This window comes from Bos indicus, chromosome 3 (genome assembly GCF_029378745.1).
Source record: "Bos indicus isolate NIAB-ARS_2022 breed Sahiwal x Tharparkar chromosome 3, NIAB-ARS_B.indTharparkar_mat_pri_1.0, whole genome shotgun sequence".
Taxonomy (NCBI): domain Eukaryota; kingdom Metazoa; phylum Chordata; class Mammalia; order Artiodactyla; family Bovidae; genus Bos; species Bos indicus.
In genome coordinates this window covers 15,849,641-15,869,088 of record NC_091762.1, presented here as the reverse complement: position 1 = coordinate 15,869,088, position 19,448 = coordinate 15,849,641, and the positions used below count along the sequence as shown (strand labels likewise).

Sequence of the window (19,448 nt, the reverse complement as noted above, 5' to 3'; positions counted from 1 at the left end):
CCAGCTATGAAGTCATCTTCAGAATTCTAAATCATGCAAGTGGCCTTCTTGAATGGCTTTCCCTGCCTGTAAGAGCTCTCCACCTTGAGAGGACCTTGGAGACCAACGGGGTCTGGAATTTTCCTAGCCTGGGCATGCCTCATCCCTCTCCCCTGTGTGCCCTTCAGTCATGAGACTTTAACAACAAGATCCACCTAGCCATGAAACACTCACCTACTTACAAAGAATCCTTTCCCCTTTTGAGAAGCAAACTTTTTCCCCTTGGGCTGAGATAAAAATCCAGCCTTTGATGTGGCCTTAGAGCTTCATGTTGATAAGAGTTCCTTCTTGCGCAGTGCTTTCCAGCACATTATCTCATCCAAGCTGAGAACCAGCCAGGGATTCTGGGGCCCACATAGCAGATGAGGACCTGGGATTAAAACCCAGAGATTAAATAGCTTGCTCAAGGTCACGCAGCTAGCACCTGGTGGGGGCCCATTCCTGGACCCCTGCACTGCTTCTCTTCTTACACGAATCCTCAGAAAAGCATCTCCACTGTGCCTACAGTCTACTATGCGAACAGCAGCCAACCTTACCAGGGCAACAAGTGTTATATCCTTCCAGAAATCTAGGAATCCCCCGGTAGATCATGTCTTCCCTCATAGCTCAGTCAGTAAAGAACCTGCCTGCAGTGCAGGAGACCCAGGTTCAATTCCTGGGTCGTGAAGATCCCCTGGAGAAAGAAATGGCAACCCACTCCAGTATTCTTGCCTGGAGAATCCCATGGACAGAGGAGCCTGGCGGGCTACAGTCCATGGGGTTGCAAGAGTCGGACAGAACAGCAACTAAACCACCAGCCGGTGGATCTTGACAGGGCGCAGCCACCCAAGTGAGACCTTGGGCAGTCACTCGTTGCATATGGGCCTCAAATCCCTCCACATAAAGTGGACCTAGCTGCCTCATCAGCAGTGGGGACAATTGCACAGGGTCACTGGGCTCCTCTGATGGACTGGCATTTACCCTCCCCCGGCCTGAGAGCTGGCCGGGGTCAACAGTGCTGGAGCGGGCGTGGGAGCCAAGGGTTCTAGCCAACCACGTGCTCAGCAGGACGATGGAAAAGCTACCCACGTTAGAAAGGAGTCAGGGGAGGGGTGGCTTCCTACCTGGCCCGTGGGAACCGGGGCAGAACGTCCCCAAGGGCCGAAACCTGCACACCACCCTCAGAGTTTCCATCCTTCTCACACGAAGCCTCGCTTCCTTTCCCACACTGGTATCACCGCCCCAAGCCACCGCCTCTATTGCCCAGCTTCACCCGGAACAATGGAACCTGGAGGCCTTCTAAAATTAGCCTCCGGGCATGCCAGGGCTCCTGCCGCTGCCCAGGGCCACTGACTTCCTGAGCTGGGGACGTGGGCCTGCTTCATTTTCTTCTACTGCTCGCCCTCCCTCCTCGCTGCCTCCTCCTGCCAGCTCTCAGGTGCAGAATTCACCCGGGTTCCTACCTCATGCTCCCAACTAAGGTGGTGAGCGAGCGAAGCTAGGAGTGGGACTGCTGGGCCTGGAAGAACAGAGGCTTCCCTCCAAGTCAACAGCTGGGCACAGCTGTAAGTCGAGCTCAGATGGGGGGCTTGCCTGGTGGCCCAGTGGCTAAGACTCCACACTCCCAAGACAGGGGCCCCGGGTTCGATCCCTGATCAGGGAACTAGGCTCCACATCCCCGTGTGGCAACTAAGAGTTCGCATGCTGCGACGGGAAGATTCCCCGTGCTGCAACAAAAGACCCAGCGCAGCCAAATAATTTTTTTTTCATTTCAAATGGGCACCCGCATGCTCAGTGAGCCCCGTCTGCCTCCTCAGAATGACATTTCCCCAGACTCCAAAGTGATATACACGCTCCTCCTCTCACTCTTCACACCTCCCACTTTCTCCTCCCACCCCTGCCACTTCATACCACCACCACGCCAATGACCTTGCTTTCTACTTCCTGGGGAAAAACCTAGGGCGATCTGACAGGAACCCGCTCCTCTCCTTACCACAAACCACTGGCCTACTCACATCAAGACCGCCTGTCCGCTTCCCTCCTGTGAGGAGGGATAACATCCTAGGTCCATCCAGGTGCTTTGATCCCACACTCCCCCGCTCCCCAAGGACATGGCTCCTGCCCAGGCCCTCATACCTGCATCACGAGCTTCTCTTCTTCCAAAGCCACCCATCAGCACGTAAGCATGCTTCAGCATCTCGTGTCCATAAACATCTTCCCACAGTCTCATGTCCCCTTCCAGGGGCTCGCCCCAAGCTTTCCTCCCCATCCACAGCAAAACTGTCGGGCAGTGGCAGCAACCCACACTCCACCCACTCATCCATCGTTCTCTCTCAACGCCCCCCACCAAGAAGCCAAGCTCCTTCCTACTTTCCAGCCTTTGCACATGCTGCTCCCACTGCCTAGCATGCTCCTCCCCAATCTTCTCTTGTCCTTCAGAGCTCGGGTTATGTGTTTTTTCCCTCAGAAGTTCTTTTCTTGACCATTCAGCCTCAACCAACCTCCCAGTAACCATCACGTCTCCCTGTATTAATTCTCAGGATAACACTTAACTGTGTAGTAAGTAAACTGACTGTTGGGCTTCCCAGGCGGTGCTAGTGGTAAAGAATCCACCTGCCAATGCAAGAGACATAAGAGACACGAGTTCGATCCCTGGGTCGGGAAGATCCCTTGAAGAAGGGAATGTCTACCCACTCCAGTATTCTTGCCTGGAGAATTGCATGGACAGAGGAGCCTGGTGGGGCTACAGTCCATAAGATTGAAGTGACCTCACATGCAGACTAACTGCTCGATCATTTTCTGCTTCTTCCTTTGTGATCCATCCCCCACTACAAGAATTAAACTCCACAACGGCAGAGGCCTTATCATTCTCATTCAGTACTGCGCTTAGACAGTGCCTGGCACCTGATTAATAGGCAATGACTACGTGTTGATTGGCTGAATAAAGGTGTCCTGGACCAGCCTATTTCTATTTTTTAGAGGGGTTTTTTAAGTTGTCAAGGTCATTATTAAAACTAGGTAATGGAAGATAGACATGCAAAAGGAGGGAAGCTGGGAATAGAGGGGGCTTTAGGAAACTGATGCCACAGGGGAGGCAAGAAGACATGCTGCCGAGACTGATCAAAGGCAACAGTCAAAGATATCCAGGGCTGGCAGGGGCAGGGAGACCAGCATTCCCATGAACTGATAATGACACTGTAAACTATGCAATGCTTCAAAAAACAAAGATCATGGCATCCGGTCCCATCACTTCATGGCAAATAGATGGGGAAAGAATGGAAACAGTGACAGACTTTATTTTCTTGGATTTCAAAATCACTGTGGATGGTGACCGGAGCCATGAAATTAAAAGACGCTAGCTCTTTGGAAAGAAAGCTATGACAAACCTAGACAGTGTATTAAAAAGCAGAGACATTACTTTCCCTACAAAGGTCCATATAGTGAAAGCTATGGTTTTCCCAGCAGTCATGTATGGATGTTAGAGTTGGACAATAAAAAAAGGCTGAGCACCAAAGAATTGATGCCTTTGACTTGTGGTGCTGGAAAAGACTTTTGAGAGTCCCTTGGGCTGCAAGGAGGTCAAACCTGTCAATCCTAAAGGAAATCAACCCTGAATATTCACTGGGAGGACTGATGCTGAAGCTGAAGCCCCAGTACTTTGGCCACCTGATGCGAAAAAGCCAATTCATTAGAAAAGACCCTGATTTGGAAAAGATTGAGGGCAGGCGGAGAAGGGAGCAACATGATGAGATGGTTGGATGGCATCACCGACTCAACGGACATGAGGTTGAGCAAACTCTGGGAGATCATGAACGACAGGGAAGCCTGGTGTGCTGCAGTCCATGGGGTCGCAAAGAGTCGGACACGACTGAGTGACTGATCAACAAATGCTTCTGGAGGCAACTTTGGTGGTATCTATTTAAAATATTAAATGTCTGTGTTCTCTGACCCAACATTTTCACTTCTGGGTGTTTATCCTGCAGACAAACTCCCACAAATGCATAAAGAGAAATGTATACAAAAGCACTGCAGCACTATTTATCACGGCAGAAACTTGGCTATAACTCAAATGTCCATAAATAGGGGACTGGTTACATAAACTATTGTATAACTGCACAATAGACTTAAAAGAATGAGGCAGATTTATCTGTATTTTCTAGAAAAGACATCTAATATAGTCCAATGGGGAGAAAAACAAGTTGCAGAATGAGCTATATACACAATACTATCCTATTTTTGTTTTTAAAAAGAAATAAAATATGTTAATATGTGTATAAAAATGTTGGAAGAGAATATACTAAACTGTTTGTGACAGTTATTTTGAGGGGATTCTGTATGCAGGGAGGTGCAACTTTTTAGATTTTATATTTCTGCAACGTGTTGGGTTTGTATATCCATACATTATTTCTGTGACCAGAAATTTTCTAATGTATTTATTTTTTATTTTTGGCTGTGCTGGATCTTCACTGCTGCTCAGGATACTCTAGTTGTGGCGCACAGGCTTCTCATTGCTGTGGCGTCTCTCGTTGCTGAGCACAGCCTCTAGATAACGCAGGCTTCAGTGGTTGCCACACTCGGGCTCAGTCGTTTAACTATATGGCTCTAGGGCGCCTGGGCTCAGTAGCTGCAGCTCACAGACTCTAGAGCACAGGCTCAATAGTAGTGGTGCACAGGCTTACTTGCTTCGCAGCATGTGGGATCTTCCCAGACCAGGGATCAAACCCACGTCTCCTGCACTGGCATACATGTATGCGTGCTAAGCCACTTCAGTCGTGTCCCACTCCGTGCAACCCTATGGACTGCAAGCCTCCAGGCTCCTCTGTCCATGGGGATTCTCCCAGCAAAAATGCTGTGCCCGCCTCCAGGGGATCTTCCTGACCCAGGGATTGAACCCGTGTGTTTACATCTGCCTGCATTGGCAGCCAGATTCTTTACCACTGAGCCACTAGGGAAGCCAGTGACCAGAAAATACTGAAGGCAAACAAGATGTAATAAATGGCAGGCAGTTGAACTAGGACACTGGCAGAGGGAGTACAGAGAAGAGGGCAGGCATGAGAGCTATTGATGAGACAAGAGTCACAGAAGCTGTGCTGCAGATTTTAACCTAGGTGATGAGGAGAGCAATGGCCCTAAACCAGGGGGGTAACACCTCACCACACTAGGACCGCAGAATAAGGTCGACCACATTTCATGTAAATTACCCAAATTGCAACTGACTGACTGCCAGGATTCTGGTCCTATATGCCTTTCTAGCCGCCCAGCACCAATGTGACAAAAGCCTTTGCTTTCATTCCCCACTGAGCTGCAGAAACTAGGCTGCCAGGGCCATTCTTAGACCTAGGGCAAGGAGCCCTGTCCTGGGACCTCCTGCATGCGCATGCACACACACACACACACACACACACACACACACACGCATACACACACACACACACACATGCATATACCCAAACACACACGCATACACAGAATATTGTTAAAGAACACGAGTGACTCAGCAATTCCATTCCCTCTTAAGTACATCTCCAAGAGAACAGAAACATATATCCACACAAAAGCTTGCACATGGATGTTCACTGCAGCATTATTCACAATAGCCACAAAAAGTGGAAACAGTCCAAATGTCCATCAACAGGAAACTGGGTAAACAGAATGTGGTCTCTCCAAACACTGGAATCTCATTCAGTCACAGAAAGGAATGACGTGCCGATACATGCTTCAATTTGGACAAGCCTTGAAAACATTATGCTAAGTAAAAAAAGCCACAAAAAGGCACATGTTATGATTTTGTTTATATTTAATGTCCAAAATAGGCAAATTCATACAGAAGGAAGTAGACTAGTAGTTGCCAGGGACTTGGGAGAAGGGAGAAGGAGAGGCGACAGCTCATGGGTGCAGCATGTCTTTTCTAGTTGATAGAAGAAAAAAAAAGACACTCTGAAATTGGTGCTAATGGTTGCACAACTGTGTGAACACACTAAAAACCACTGACCTATTCACTTGAAATGGGCGAGTGGTATGGTGTGTAAATACTGTTAGAATACAGCTGTTAATAATAAACACACACACAGACACCTCCCTCTCTCAGAAGCATAGCTCAGGGCACACGCAGTGCAGCGTGCAACCGTCAGCCTCGTCTGCTGTGACCCATGTTCTTCATGTCTCTCGCCCCATGGCTTCCTGTCAAAGACACCTAAGCCAAGGGTCAGGACAAGGGGTGGCCGTGGCGCAGCCAGTGCTGGAGATGGGCCTGCTTTAGAGGGCAAGGAAGACAGTCCTGAGGAAGTCTTCAGCAGATGAAAAGAAAAAGCAATCCACTTGCCAGATCCTTCCTTTTAGATCATGTGACAATACATCCTTCCCAGGAAGGGGGTGTTGATGTTCTTGCTTCTCTTCCCGTTCCAATCATAAAGTATTCAGGAATGAGCAGAGTATTCTCAACTCTTGCATGTGATTTTTGTGAAATATTTTCAGTAATAAATCATTCGTATTACTCCTCAATTTGTAAATGTGGAGGTCTAGATGGAAATGCATACAGCTTGGTACTGATTCTTTACATTGGCCACCAGAAGAATGCTGACTACTAGAGCTGGAAATAGTTTTATGCTTATAAAAGCATGTAATAAGATTCAATTGATGGCCTAGTGGTTAGGATTCCAAGCTTTCACTGTGTGGCCTGGGTTCAATTCCAGGTCAGGGCACTAAGATCCCACAAGTCAAGGTGTAGCCAAAGAAAAAAAAAGATTTTACTGAATTTTTATAAAATAAAAATTTAAGTCATCAGCTTTATTCAAAATATTTGCTCTACATTTTTTTATTTTTCTATTTAAATTAGTAGTGTGCACTTTAATGATTTTTGGAAGAAAAGGGATTTCTTTGAAAATATATGGTAATTAATTTTCACTTTATAGTTTTTACATTTGCTTCAATTTACATTGAATTAACGAAACAATTCAAGGTCTGTACTTTTTGGAAAGTGTTCTTTGTACTTTTATTCTTTAGTTCATTGCTATCAACAAGCACACAAACTACAGAAAATCTTAACCAAATCAATATAATTAGTGATTTTATTAAAATAAAGACAAGAAAAATCAATTCTATGGAAATTATATAATAGTTTCTGAATGATATTTGTCTTTATTACTTATCCAGTCATCTCTGGCCCATTAACAGAACACCCGGACATGCACAAAATTAAATTCAATCAGTTTTGATTATGTTGCCAACTTTGAGTTACATATTTCCTAGTTTTGTTGTTATAAAGTTATATTTGCCAAAGTAGAAGATTAGAAGGTATTTTATTATTTATAAAGAAAACAGTTTGTTTTCCTTATAACTTTTAAACATTTGGCCATGTGATATTATGTAGGCCTCTCCCCTCAGCCAAACACAAACCCGATGGGCAGGTCCACTGGCTGTGCCTTCAGACTCTTTCTGAGGGTGATGGAAGACAAGCATACAGAGGATAAACCACCCCAGCTACCAGAGAAGGGGCCACTCCCAGGGCCTACAGTCCCTCCATAACGCACTCCCGGCCCACCTGCAGAGGGAAAAAAGATAACTCCCCCGTAGCTGGGCAGATATCTGCCTTCCTTAGCCAGGAGCATCCGCTTCCTGGGACGATGGGCCCTTGGGAGAAACCCCAGCCTACCAAGAGAGGGTGCTCCTGCTCTATGACCCCAGAGACAGCAGAACACACTATTTATCCATTCATTACCTCACCTGACGGATGCAGAGTCCCCGCCCTCATGCTGCCTTCAGCCTCGTGAGGGAGTGACACCACAGTCACACACATAGAGGCCCTGCAGCCCATCCAATCCAGGTGGGATGCACCAGGGCCAGACTGCTCTGGCTTCAGTCTCCCCTCCCGGTGAGCTGTGGGGACCATGGATCCTGCCAGCTGGTCTTCACTCGGCTCTGGATGCCCACGGACTACTGGCCCAACAAGAACACCCAACGCTGAAGAACAAACAGCAGTGTGCTGCTCAGGGTCCCCCATATTCACAAAGATTCAAGAAACACTTCCCGCAACTCCCCACCACCCACCCCAACCACCACCCACCCCAACCACCACCCCTGAAAGTAAGAAAGTCTCAGAGGCAGAGCTCTGACTCAACTATATGCAAGAGTTGCTATTACCAAACAGAATGACTGGACAGCTGGGAATGCACTCAAGGACCCCATGACTTCACTTCTCCCTGAGAACAATGGGTAAATGCTTACTTTACACGCATATAATGAAGGGACTGCTTTGAGTAATTTTTCTGAAACAAAGGAACTGCCTGCTCCAAAAAGAATTGAAGTCATCGCTTCTAAAGACCAAAACTTCTTGTGACCTTTCCAGAGAGTTTTTCATCAAGGTTTCAAAAGTCTGAGAGATCGGTCTCAGCCAGAGCACCCTGCTACAGTTTGAGCAACGGAACACGGAAGGGAAGGAGCAGACTTGGATATGACAAGGCTGGTTTGAGTATAACTAGTGGCATGTGTAGCGAAGCAATAAAATTTGGGAGTCATCCACATGAAGATGAGCTCACCAAGGGGAGGGGGGAAGAGAGAGAACAGAAGGCGAGGGCCTAAAGAACACCTGTATTTCTAGGACAAGAGGAGAGGAGGAGTCAGAAATAGAAAAGGCAGGAGCAGAGAGGCAGGAGAACCAAGAAAAGTGAATTCAAGAGAGAGGGAGTGGGTGGTCATCTCCGCGGCTGCAGGCAGGCCAGGAGTGAGCACTGAAGACATGTGTCCACGGTGGGTGACCTATAGAAGCCGTTTCAGAAGAGACGGGAGCGGAGATCCGATTGCAGGGTGTGAAGGAGTAAAAGGAAGAGAAAACTGAGATGGTAATTGAGGGGTCAGTAGACGGAAGGGAAGCTGTTTTAGGACAAGCGAAGGTGGAGAAACTGGGAAATCCAACAGAAGGGAGTTAACTGAGGCAGCCAAGTCCTCGATGGCGGGATGGATCACTAGTGGGAGTACAACCCTGCCGAGAACCGGGCAGGCCCCCCACCCCCAAGGCAGGAGGGACAGGAGGAGGATGGAGTTGAGGGGGGAGACGACACAGGTTGGGGCTCAGCCACTGCGGCTCCTGTCACCTCCCCAGCCTGGAAACAAAGGTCAGCATGGCCGAACCACCACTGTGTGTCTGGCATCTGAGCTAAAGGACCCGTATGCCCAAGAGTCCAGTCACTTCCATGGTCATAATAAATACCTCCTGACCAACCATGATTCACTCTCTCATTCACTTATTTGACAATATTGGGCTTCCCTGGCAGCTCAGACTGTAAAGAATCTGCCCTGAAATGCAGGGGACCCAGGTTCGATCCCTGGATCGGACAGATCCCCTGGAGAAGGGAATGGCTACCCACACCAGTATTCTTGCCTGGTGAACTCCATGGACAGAGGAGCCTGGCGGGCTACAGTCTATAGGGTCACACAGAGTCAGACACGAGCAACCAACACTCACTTTCTTCACCACCCCCTACTCTGTGATGGGTACCTCACTGAATGCTGGGAGTTACAAAAGTCAGAGGGACCCGGATTTGCCCTCACAGAGCTCAGAGAGCAGCAGGGAGCAAGATGAAGCAGACCTTCACAGGGTGTGGTAAGGCTAGACAGAAGGGGATATGGAATTCCAGAGCAAGGACATCTCACCTTAGGGAGGAAGCATGAGGGGAGAAAGCAACACATAAGCTAAGAACCAAGGCCGGAGGAGGAAGGAGCCAAGAGAACAGCAAGGGCGGTGGTGTTCCAGGCAGAGGGTATAGATCACTCAAAGACACAGAAATGAGCAAGACCTGGTGATTCCAAGAACCGGGATCAGAAAGGTCAGGGTGGCTGGAGAGCAGAGCATAGAACAGTCATTCAAGGGATGGGGTTGAAGCCATAGGAAGAGGGCTTGCCTGAGATATTTAAAAAAAAAAAAAAAACAGAATAAAATAATTACCTAATTACAAGTACAGCCTCCACAGGTCACTATATCCTTGGACCAAAACAACTGTGTACATTGTGTACTGAATAAAATCCATAACCCTTGCCAGCGGGTGGTGGGGAGGGAGGGAATTGCTGCAGTGATTAAATCAGTGACTATCAGAAACGTGAAAGAAAGGGAGGGAGAGAGGGACGGAGAGAGGAAGGGAAGAAGGAAGGAGAGAGCCTGTACCAGCTTGGCTTAATGGAAGCTGAAAATAACCGACATTTTTTTTTAGCTGATCAGCTTTAGTCCCATCGATGTCATGGGAGCAAGGCCTCTGAAGAAGGATTGACAGAGGGAAATCTGGTCTGAACAAGCCCTGAACTGCACCTGACTTCTGCTTGTATGTCCAGTACCATCTTGAGAGTGGTCCTCCCAGATGTGTGGGTTATCAATTGAAAAACGTCTATAGTTTCCGAGCCAGAGTGGGAAGGGGTCGGCATCCTGGGGTGTGCTGAGAAGCTGCTCAGGGCCCCAGAGACACCAAAGAGCACAGCTGAGTCTTCTCCAGGGCTGATTCGAGTTGAGCCCTCCCTCCAGGTTCAAGGTGGGCTCAGACCACGCACTAGTGAGCCCACCCTGAGGGCCCAGTCCCAGTGCACAGGGGAGGAGCTTCTGGGAAGGTCTAAGGGCCCTGGAGAAGCTGCCAGGGGCCCTTGCAAGTCAGTGTCTGCACTCGCAGAGGAAACAAAGGGAGGGAGGGAGGGAAGGGAGAGAGGAACAAAGGGCCAGAGGTAGGTGTGGTGAGCCCCAGGCAAGCCAGCCTGATAGTTTTCTCTTTCTCTCTTTTCTTTTTTTTGGTCTGTGCCACATCCTTGTGGCCACATGCAGGCTCTTAGTTCCAGCATGCAGGATCTAGTTCCCCAACCAGGGGCTGAACCTGGGCCCCTGCATTGGGAGTGTGGAGTCTCAACCACTGGACCACCCGGGCAAGTCCTGTGTTTTCCTTTATTTCTTAGTAGGAATTCCCTTTCCAAAAAAGGAAAGTTTGGCTTACACATACCAAAGGGGAAGGTAGAGGGGAGAAAAAAAAAAAACTACCTAAAAAATGGAATAGAAGCTCAATTCCAGGCCCAACTCACTGGCTGCCGGCTGTGTGGTTTGCGGGGAGCGGGGAAAGGAAACAGTCTCAGGAACTGAGCTCCCAAGGGCTAAGCCAAGCACAGCTACCTGCACAACCTCTGCAGTGAGTAGCAAAGCTGGGAATCAAAGCTCAGAAAGTGACCCAACCAGCCCAAGGTTCCACAGCTGGATAATGACAGGTGGGGTTCAAACCTGATGACAGACCGTGCTGAGCAAAGTCACTCACCTTTCTGTGTCCCTATTTTTTCAATTTTAAAATGGGAACAGTAATAAAGCGACTGCGAGAATGGAATGAAATAATACGCAGAAACACACATGGTAAACTGTAAAGCCTGATGCCCCCGTTACTGTCCTCCCCGTGCCCCTCCCCGCGCTGGGGCACAATCTGAGCCATTCCCCTCCCTGCTGCTTCCCCCTCCCCACCTCTCAGAGGGCAGGTGTTGAGAAAGACTCTGCCAAACCGAGCCAGGGTCTGGACTCCCTGCCCTTCCTGGCTTGCTTGGCCAATACTCAACAGGATTTATCATAGTTCCTGGAACATTGCAGATCTGCTAGAACAAGGATGTCCAACCCTGGCCAGCTGTCCTGGAGCCTCCAAACCGTCTTGTAGGACCAGCCAGCCACGGCAGCTGGAGACCTGATGTGCCAACAGTACTTGCTGGCTCAGGACTGGGTGTGCCTGGAAATTCACCAGAGTTGTCACGACACGGGGACATTGCTGGGAATGTCTCCACCTGGAAGACACTGTCTACGCCCAGGTGGAAAGCAGCCATGGTGCTGGGCAGGGCCCTCTGCCTTCAGAACCCCAGCCCCAGCCTCTGAGGAAGGCAGGTCCGGGCCTACACCCATCTCTCCCCTCCTTGTCCCTCGCACGCCACGAGTGTTCCCTCCTGGGAAGCGGCCTCTGTGGCCTCCTCGTCCTAGTACAGCTTGATTCATCTAAACAGAACATGCCAGGTGGTGTAGACAGGTGGCCCAGCCTCCTCGGGGAAGTCTGGAAAAACCCAGGAAGCAGGCCGAGCTCCCAAGAGCTCAAGCTGGGCTTTCTCTGCCAGCCTCTGATAAAGGGCACAAGGCTCACACACCCTCAGGGACACAAAGGGTAGGGGATGAGCCCTGGGTGGGGAGTCAGGAGCCCCGGGGCCTGGGCCTGGCATTGCCAGGATTGCTGTATGACCTTGAGCAAAGCACTTCCTCTTGCTGGTCCTGTCTCCTCATCTGTAAGCCAAGGGTCTGAAACTAGATCACTGAGACCCATTATAACACTTGCTTTCTATGACATCACATATCATGGTCACCCTCATAAAGCCTCATACAGTCCCCAACACAGACGCTTCACAGACCCTGAAACTGGACATCATTTGAGTCAGAAATTGTTACTCACTCAGTCATGTCTGTCTCTTTGCAACCCCATGGACTGCAGCCCGCTGGGCTCCTCTGTCCACAGAATTCTCCAGGCAAGAATACTGGAGTGGGTTGCCATGCCCTCCTCCAGGGGATCTTCCCAACTCAGGGATCGAACGCAGGTCTCCTGCATTGCAGGTAGATTCTTTACCATCTGAGCCACCAGGGAAGCCAAGCAGGAATAGGCAGCAGGTCCGCCTCTCACCTCCTGGGGGAGCCCTCACCGCCCTCAGCTGAGGCTCCCGAGGAACACAGCTTCCGGCGGGACTCTCCCTGAACCCACCTAAAAGAAACAGGCTAACACTCTAAACTGTAAAGGGAAGCTCATCACTTCATTCGCCTGTCAGACAATGAGGCACAGTCCAGATCCTGAATGAGGTCATGAAAGTGACGGCTGTTCATCCAAAATATAATAAATTTGCCTCCATGTCACCTGTTCATCAGATCACAAGGGAACATAACAAAGACCAGCTTTCATCACAGTCTGATTACTGACAGGTATATCCTGGGCCAAGAACAGATCCCTGGGTCCTTCCAGCAGCTCACCGCAACACCAGCAAACAGAACACTGGGCAAAGCACACATCTCTCTAGCCCCTCGTGGTGCTGGCAGCAAGCTCCAGACAGAAAGCCCAAACCCAGGAATAGACAGGAAAGCTTTGCCACCTTGGAGAAGTCTCTTAGTCTCTGAGGATAAGAGTAATAATTGGATTGATGCAAGAGATAAAGTATACAATACAGAGACATGTGCTGTATAAACAGCAAAAAAATCACCCAAACAAACTGGGTAATGGTGAAAAAACAAAAGTGGTATAGAATTTTCATGATGTACCGTGTACTGGAGTGAGCTTGCAAGAGCTCATTTTTAAATATTCGGGAATTTTGGTAGCCAGTTAATATTGTGTTTAGTAGCTTGAAATCATTGGAGAAGGAAATGGCAACCCACTCCAGTATTCTTGCCTGGAGAATCCCAGGGACAGTGGAGCCTGGTGGGCTACCATCTGTGGGGTAGCACAGAGCTGGACACGACTGACGCGACTTAGCAGCAGCAGCTTGAAATCAGCTATAGCAGGAGTATTTACATCTCAGAAATGTAAAAGCCCATCAAAGAGGGCTTCTTTTCCCCCCAGAGAGCCAAGTTTTCGATATTTACCAGCACACCACTGTTTATAAATAAAAGCAGTGCAACAGGAGTTGGCATGCTGTTGCTTCAAACACACTCACCATAACGTTATCCATCCAAATGACCGCTGGCTAATTCAAGACAGTAAGCTTGGGAAGTTATATTCTTTCCTAACACTTATGAAACATTTTCAGGACTAAGGCAGTCTAGTGGTTAAGACTCTGCGCTTCCAATGTAGGAGGGCACAAGTTCAAGTCCCTGGTCAAGGAAGATCCTGCATGTCACATGGTATGGCAAAAAAAAAAAAAACTTTTCCATTTCCACAAACATGTACTGAGATCTACTACATGTCAGGCACCAAAAATTCAAAAACAAAAGAAAACAAAATCAAACAAAAACTTCCTGAATTGCTCACAAGGTGTAGAGGAGTGAGACAGCATATGCCACAGGACACTCCGGGAGTGGAGCGGCCTGAATGCTAGTTGCAAGCCACAGGGAAGGGCACTGTAGGCAGAGGGAATGGCATATGCAAAGGCACAGAGGGATGGGTGATAAGACAATTTTTTTAAGTTTGTCTCTAGGATTGGCTTTGAGGAAGTTTTAAAGTTGATCTACTATTGGCAGGGCAAAGGCTAATAGAGTTTTGCCAAGAGAATGCACTGGTCATAGCAAACACCCTCTTCCAACATCACAAGAGAAGACTCTATACATAGACATCACCAGATGGTCAACACCAAAATCAGATTGATTATATTCTTCGCAACCAAAGATGGAGAAGCTCTATACAGTCAGCAAAAACAAGACCAGAAGCTGACTGTGGCTCAGATCATGAACTCCTTATTGGCAAATTCAGACTTAAATTGAAGAAAGTAGGGAAAACCACTAGACCATTCAGGTATGACCTAAATCAAATCCCTTACGATTATACAGTGGAAGTAAGAAATAGATTCAAGGGATTAGATCTGATAGACAGAATGCCTGAAGAACTATGGATGGAGGTTTGTGACACTGTACAGGAGACAGGGATCAAGACCATCCCCATGGAAAAGAAATGCAAAAAAGCAAAATGGTTGTCTGAAGAGGCCTTACAAATAGCTGTGAAAAGAAGAGAAGTGAAAAGCAAAGGAGAAAAGGAAAGATATACCCATTTGAATGCAGAGTTCCAAAGAATAGCAAGAAGAGATAAGAAAGCCTTCTTCAGTGATCAATGCAAAGAAATAGATGAAAGACTAGAGATCTTTTCTGGAGAAGGCAATGGCACCCCACTCCAGTATTCTTGCCTGGAAAATCCCATGGATGGAGGAGCCTGGTAGGCTGCAGCCCATGCGGTCGCTAAGAGTCAGACACGACTGAGTGACTTCACTTGCACTTTTCATTTTCATGCATTGGAGAAGGAAATGGCAACCCATTCCAGTGTTCTTGCCTGGAGAATCCCAGGGACGGGGGAGCCTGGTGAGCTGCCGTCTATGGGGTCGCACAGAATCAGACACGACTGAAGCAACTTGACAGCAGCAGCAGCAGAGATCTCTTCAGGAAAATTAGAGATACCATGGGAACATTTCATGCAAAGATGGGCTCGATAAAGAACACAAATGGTATGGACCTGACAGAAGCAGTAGATATTAAGAAGAGGTGGCAAGAATACACAGAACTGAACAAAAAAGATCTTCATGACCCAGATAATGACGATGGTGTGATCACTCACCTAGAGCCAGACATCCTGGAATGTGAAGTCAAGTGGGCCTTAGGAAGCATTACTACGAACAAAGCTAGTGGAAGTGATGGAATTCCAGTTGAGCTATTTCAAATCCTAAAAGATGATGCTGTGAAAGTGCTGCACTCAATATGCCAGCAAATTTGGAAAACTCAGCAGTGGCCACAGGACCAGAAAAGGTCAGTTTTCATTCCAATCCCAAAGAAAGGCAATGCCAAAGAATGCTCAAACTACCGCACAATTGCACTCATCTCACACGCTAGTAAAGTAATGCTCAAAATTCTCCAAGCTAGGCTTCAGCAGTACATGAACTGTAAACTTCCAGATGTTCAGACTAGATTTAGAAAAGGCAGAGGAACCAGAGATCAAATTGCCAACATCCATTGGATCATTGAAAAAGCAAGAGAGTTCCAGAAAAACATCTATTTCTGCTTTATTGACTAGGCCAAAGCCTTTAACTGTGTGGATCACGACAAACTGTGGAAAATTCTTAAAGAGATGGGAATACCAGACCACCTGACCTGCCTCTTCAGAAATCTGTATGCAGATCAGGAAGCAACAGCTGGAACTGGACATGGAACAACAGACTGGTTCCAAATTGGGAAAGGAGTACATCAAGGCTGTATATTGTCACCCTGCTTATTTAACTTATATGCAGAGTACATCATGAGAAACTCTGGGCTGGAGGAAGCACAAGCTGGAATCAAGATTGCCGGGAGAAATATCAATAACCTCAGATATGCAGATGATACCACCCTTATGACAGAAAGCTAAGAAGAACTAAAGAGCCTCTTGATGAAAGTGAAAGAGAAGAGTGAAAAAGTTGGCTTAAAACTCAACATTCAAAAAACTAAGATCATGGCATCTAGTACCATCTGCTGCTGCTGCTGCTGCTAAGTCGCTTCAGTCGTGTCCGACTCTGTGAGACCTCATAGACGGCAGCCCACCAGGCTCCCCCGTCCCTGGGATTCTCCAGGCAAGAATACTGGAATGGGTTGCCATTTCCTTCTCCAGTGCATGAAAGTGAAAAGTGAAATTGAAGTCGCTCAGTCGTGTCCAACTCTTAGCGACCCCATGGGCTGCAGCCCACCAGGGTCCTCCGTCCATGGGATTTTCGAGGCAAGAGTACTGGAGTGGGGTGCCATTGCCTTCTCTGCTAGTACCATCACTTCATGGCAAATAGATGGGGAAACAGTGGAAACAGTGACAGACTTTATTTTGGGGGGCTTCAAAATCACTGCAGATGCTGACTGCAGCCATGAAATTAAAAGACGTTTACTGCTTGGAAGAAAAGTTATGATCAACCCAGACAGCACAGTAAAAAGCAGAGATATTTTATTTATTTACTTATTAAAAAGCAGAGCCAACAAAGGTCTGTCTAGTCAAAGCTATGGTTTTTCTAGTAGTCATGTATGGTGCAAGAGTTGAACTATACAGAAAGCTGAGAGCTGAAGAATTGATGCTTTTGAACTGTAGTGTTGGAGAAGACTCTTGAGAGTCCCTTGGACTGCAAGGAGATCCAACCAGTTCATCCTAAAGGAAATTAGTCCTGAATATTCACTGGAAGGACTGATGCTGAAGCGGAAACTCCAATACTTTGGCCACCTGATGTGAAGAACTGACTCATTTGAAAAGATCCTGATGCCGGGAAAGATTGAAGGCGGGAGGAGAAGGGGATAACAGAGGATGAGATGGTTGGATGGCATCACCGACTCAATGGACATGAGTTTAAGTATACTCCGGGAGTAAACTCCAATACTTTGGCCACCTGATGTGAAGAACTGACTCATTTGAAAAGATCCTGATGCCGGGAAAGATTGAAGGCGGGAGGAGAAGGGGATAACAGAGGATGAGATGGTTGGATGGCATCACCGACTCAATGGACATGAGTTTAAGTATACTCCGGGAGTTGGTGATGGACAGGGAGGCCTGGCGTGCTGCAGTCCATGGGGTCACAAAGAGTCAGATATGACTGACTGAACTGAACTATAGGCATTATTTATTCTAGCCAAAAAGTATATCTCTTAAAAAAAAAAAAAGTATATCTCTTACCTCACTTCTCTCAGCAGAATTTAGCACCAAATTTCCTTTGGCTGTTTCCAAAACCAAAATCCTCTTTCAGGGGACAAGAATTTGCCACGGTGGAGTCCAGCCACTCAAAGTAAAGACACTGATAGAGACAACTTCTCTGTTGAGGGGGATCCTTCAGGCTGGCTCTTGGATATACGAGACAGTTTAAATTTCCATCTCATTTCTCCATAATGCTTTACAGGGAACAATGAGCACCAACTTTTTTCTCTTGAAACATGTCCACGTTCTGCCTTGGAGAATGCCAGAATTTGAATTTCAAAAGTGAAGGCCAAGGAAAAAAAAATAAAAGCATCCAGACAGCAAAAGGAGGTTACCTTCAAAGGAACAAAACTCAAGGTGACCTCGGACTCCTCAACATTGAACACTAACAGTGGAACCAGGTCATGAATCCTGAGCCAGCCAAGGCACTGTCCACGTGTAGAGGCAACAGAATGTCACTCTCGCATTCACAGGGGCTCAGAAAATCATACCACCCACATGCCCTTTTTGAAAAAAGTATTTGAAGGCATCTGAAGAGGAAGTAAAATACACAATTCAAAAATGAGGAAGTTGAGGTAACATGGAAAAACTCAAAAGTGTGCAGTAAACCAGTTAAGTCTAAAAAATAAATTGTTGGGGAATTCCCCTGGCAGTCCAGTGGTTAGGACTCCACTTGCACTGCCAGAGCCCAGGTTCAGTCCCTGGCGAGGGAACTAAGATCCCACACGCTGCATGGCATGGCCACTAAATAATAAATACTAGGATCAACATATATATACTATTGATATCATGTACAACATAGATAACTAACGAGAACCCACCGTATAGCTCAGGAACTAAATGGGAAAGAAATCCAAAAAAGAGAGGACACATGGATATATATGTAGCTGACTCACTTTGCTGTACAGCAGAAACTAACACAACATTGTAAAGCAAATATACTCCAATAAAAATTAATTTTAAAAATAAAAAATAATTGTTGTAAATGTGTTTTCACACTGGATGTTAGCCATTTATATGAAATTCCACAACAGGCAAAATTAATATATGAAAGAAATTAATATGAATTAATATGAATGAATTAATTCATTCATATTAATTAATATGAAAGAAATTAAAACAACAGTTGTTTCTGGGGGGGACAGGGGTTGACTTCCTAGGAAGGATGAAAAAGAAACCTAGAGGGAAGAAAACATTTCTATTTTATAAATGACTTTTATTAAACAGATATGCGCATTTGTCAAAACTCAAATTGTACACTTAAAGCCAGTACATTTCACTGTATGTAATGATGTCTCAATAAAATTGAATATCTTGATTCTTACAATCTATGAATATGGTATAATCTCTGCTTTTTAGGTCATCTTTAATGAATTCAGTGTACAGATTTTGCTATCTTTTATCAGATTTACCTCTATTCCATGTTTTTTATGCTATAGTTAATCTGCATTATTTAAACTTTTTAAGATTTAGTTTTTTATTTATTTTTTGGCTACGCTGGGTCTTCGCGGCTTTGTGGGCTTTCTCCAGTTGCAGAGATGAGGTGCTCCTTCTCACTGTGGTGTGAGGGCTTCACACTGCAGTAGCTTCTCTTGTCGGAGGGCACAGACAGGCTCCAGAGCTCAGGCTCAGTAGTTGTGGCACATACGTTTAGCTGCCCCGAGGCGTGTAGAATCTTCCTGAACCAGGGATTAAATCTCTGTCTCCTGAATTGGCAGACAGATTCTTAACCACTGGACCAGTGAAACCCTATTTTAATTCTTGCTTATAAATAGAAATACAATTTATTTTTATCCATTGATCTTATATCTTGAAATCTTGAACTCACTTATCAATTCTAGTAGTTTTTTGGAGACTCCATCAAATTTTCTATATAAATGATCATGTCATATGTGAATAAAGACATTTTTACACTTCCCCCCACCCCAATCCAGATGCCTTTTATTTCTTCTTCTTATTACAGACTAGACTCTTCAATATGATGTTGAATAGGTAATAAGAGTGGACAACCCTGCCTCATTTCCCAGTCTTAGAGTGAAAGCATTTAGTATTTCACTATGAAGTATGCTG

At 46.7% G+C, this 19,448-nt stretch overlaps 1 protein-coding gene across 1 annotated transcript in view; it reads right to left on the bottom strand.

Moving 5' to 3' along the window:
• KCNN3 (potassium calcium-activated channel subfamily N member 3) overlaps positions 1-19,448 on the bottom strand; it is a 235,065-nt gene that overhangs the window by 205,420 nt on the left and 10,197 nt on the right. The gene's annotated exons all lie outside the window — the stretch shown is intronic.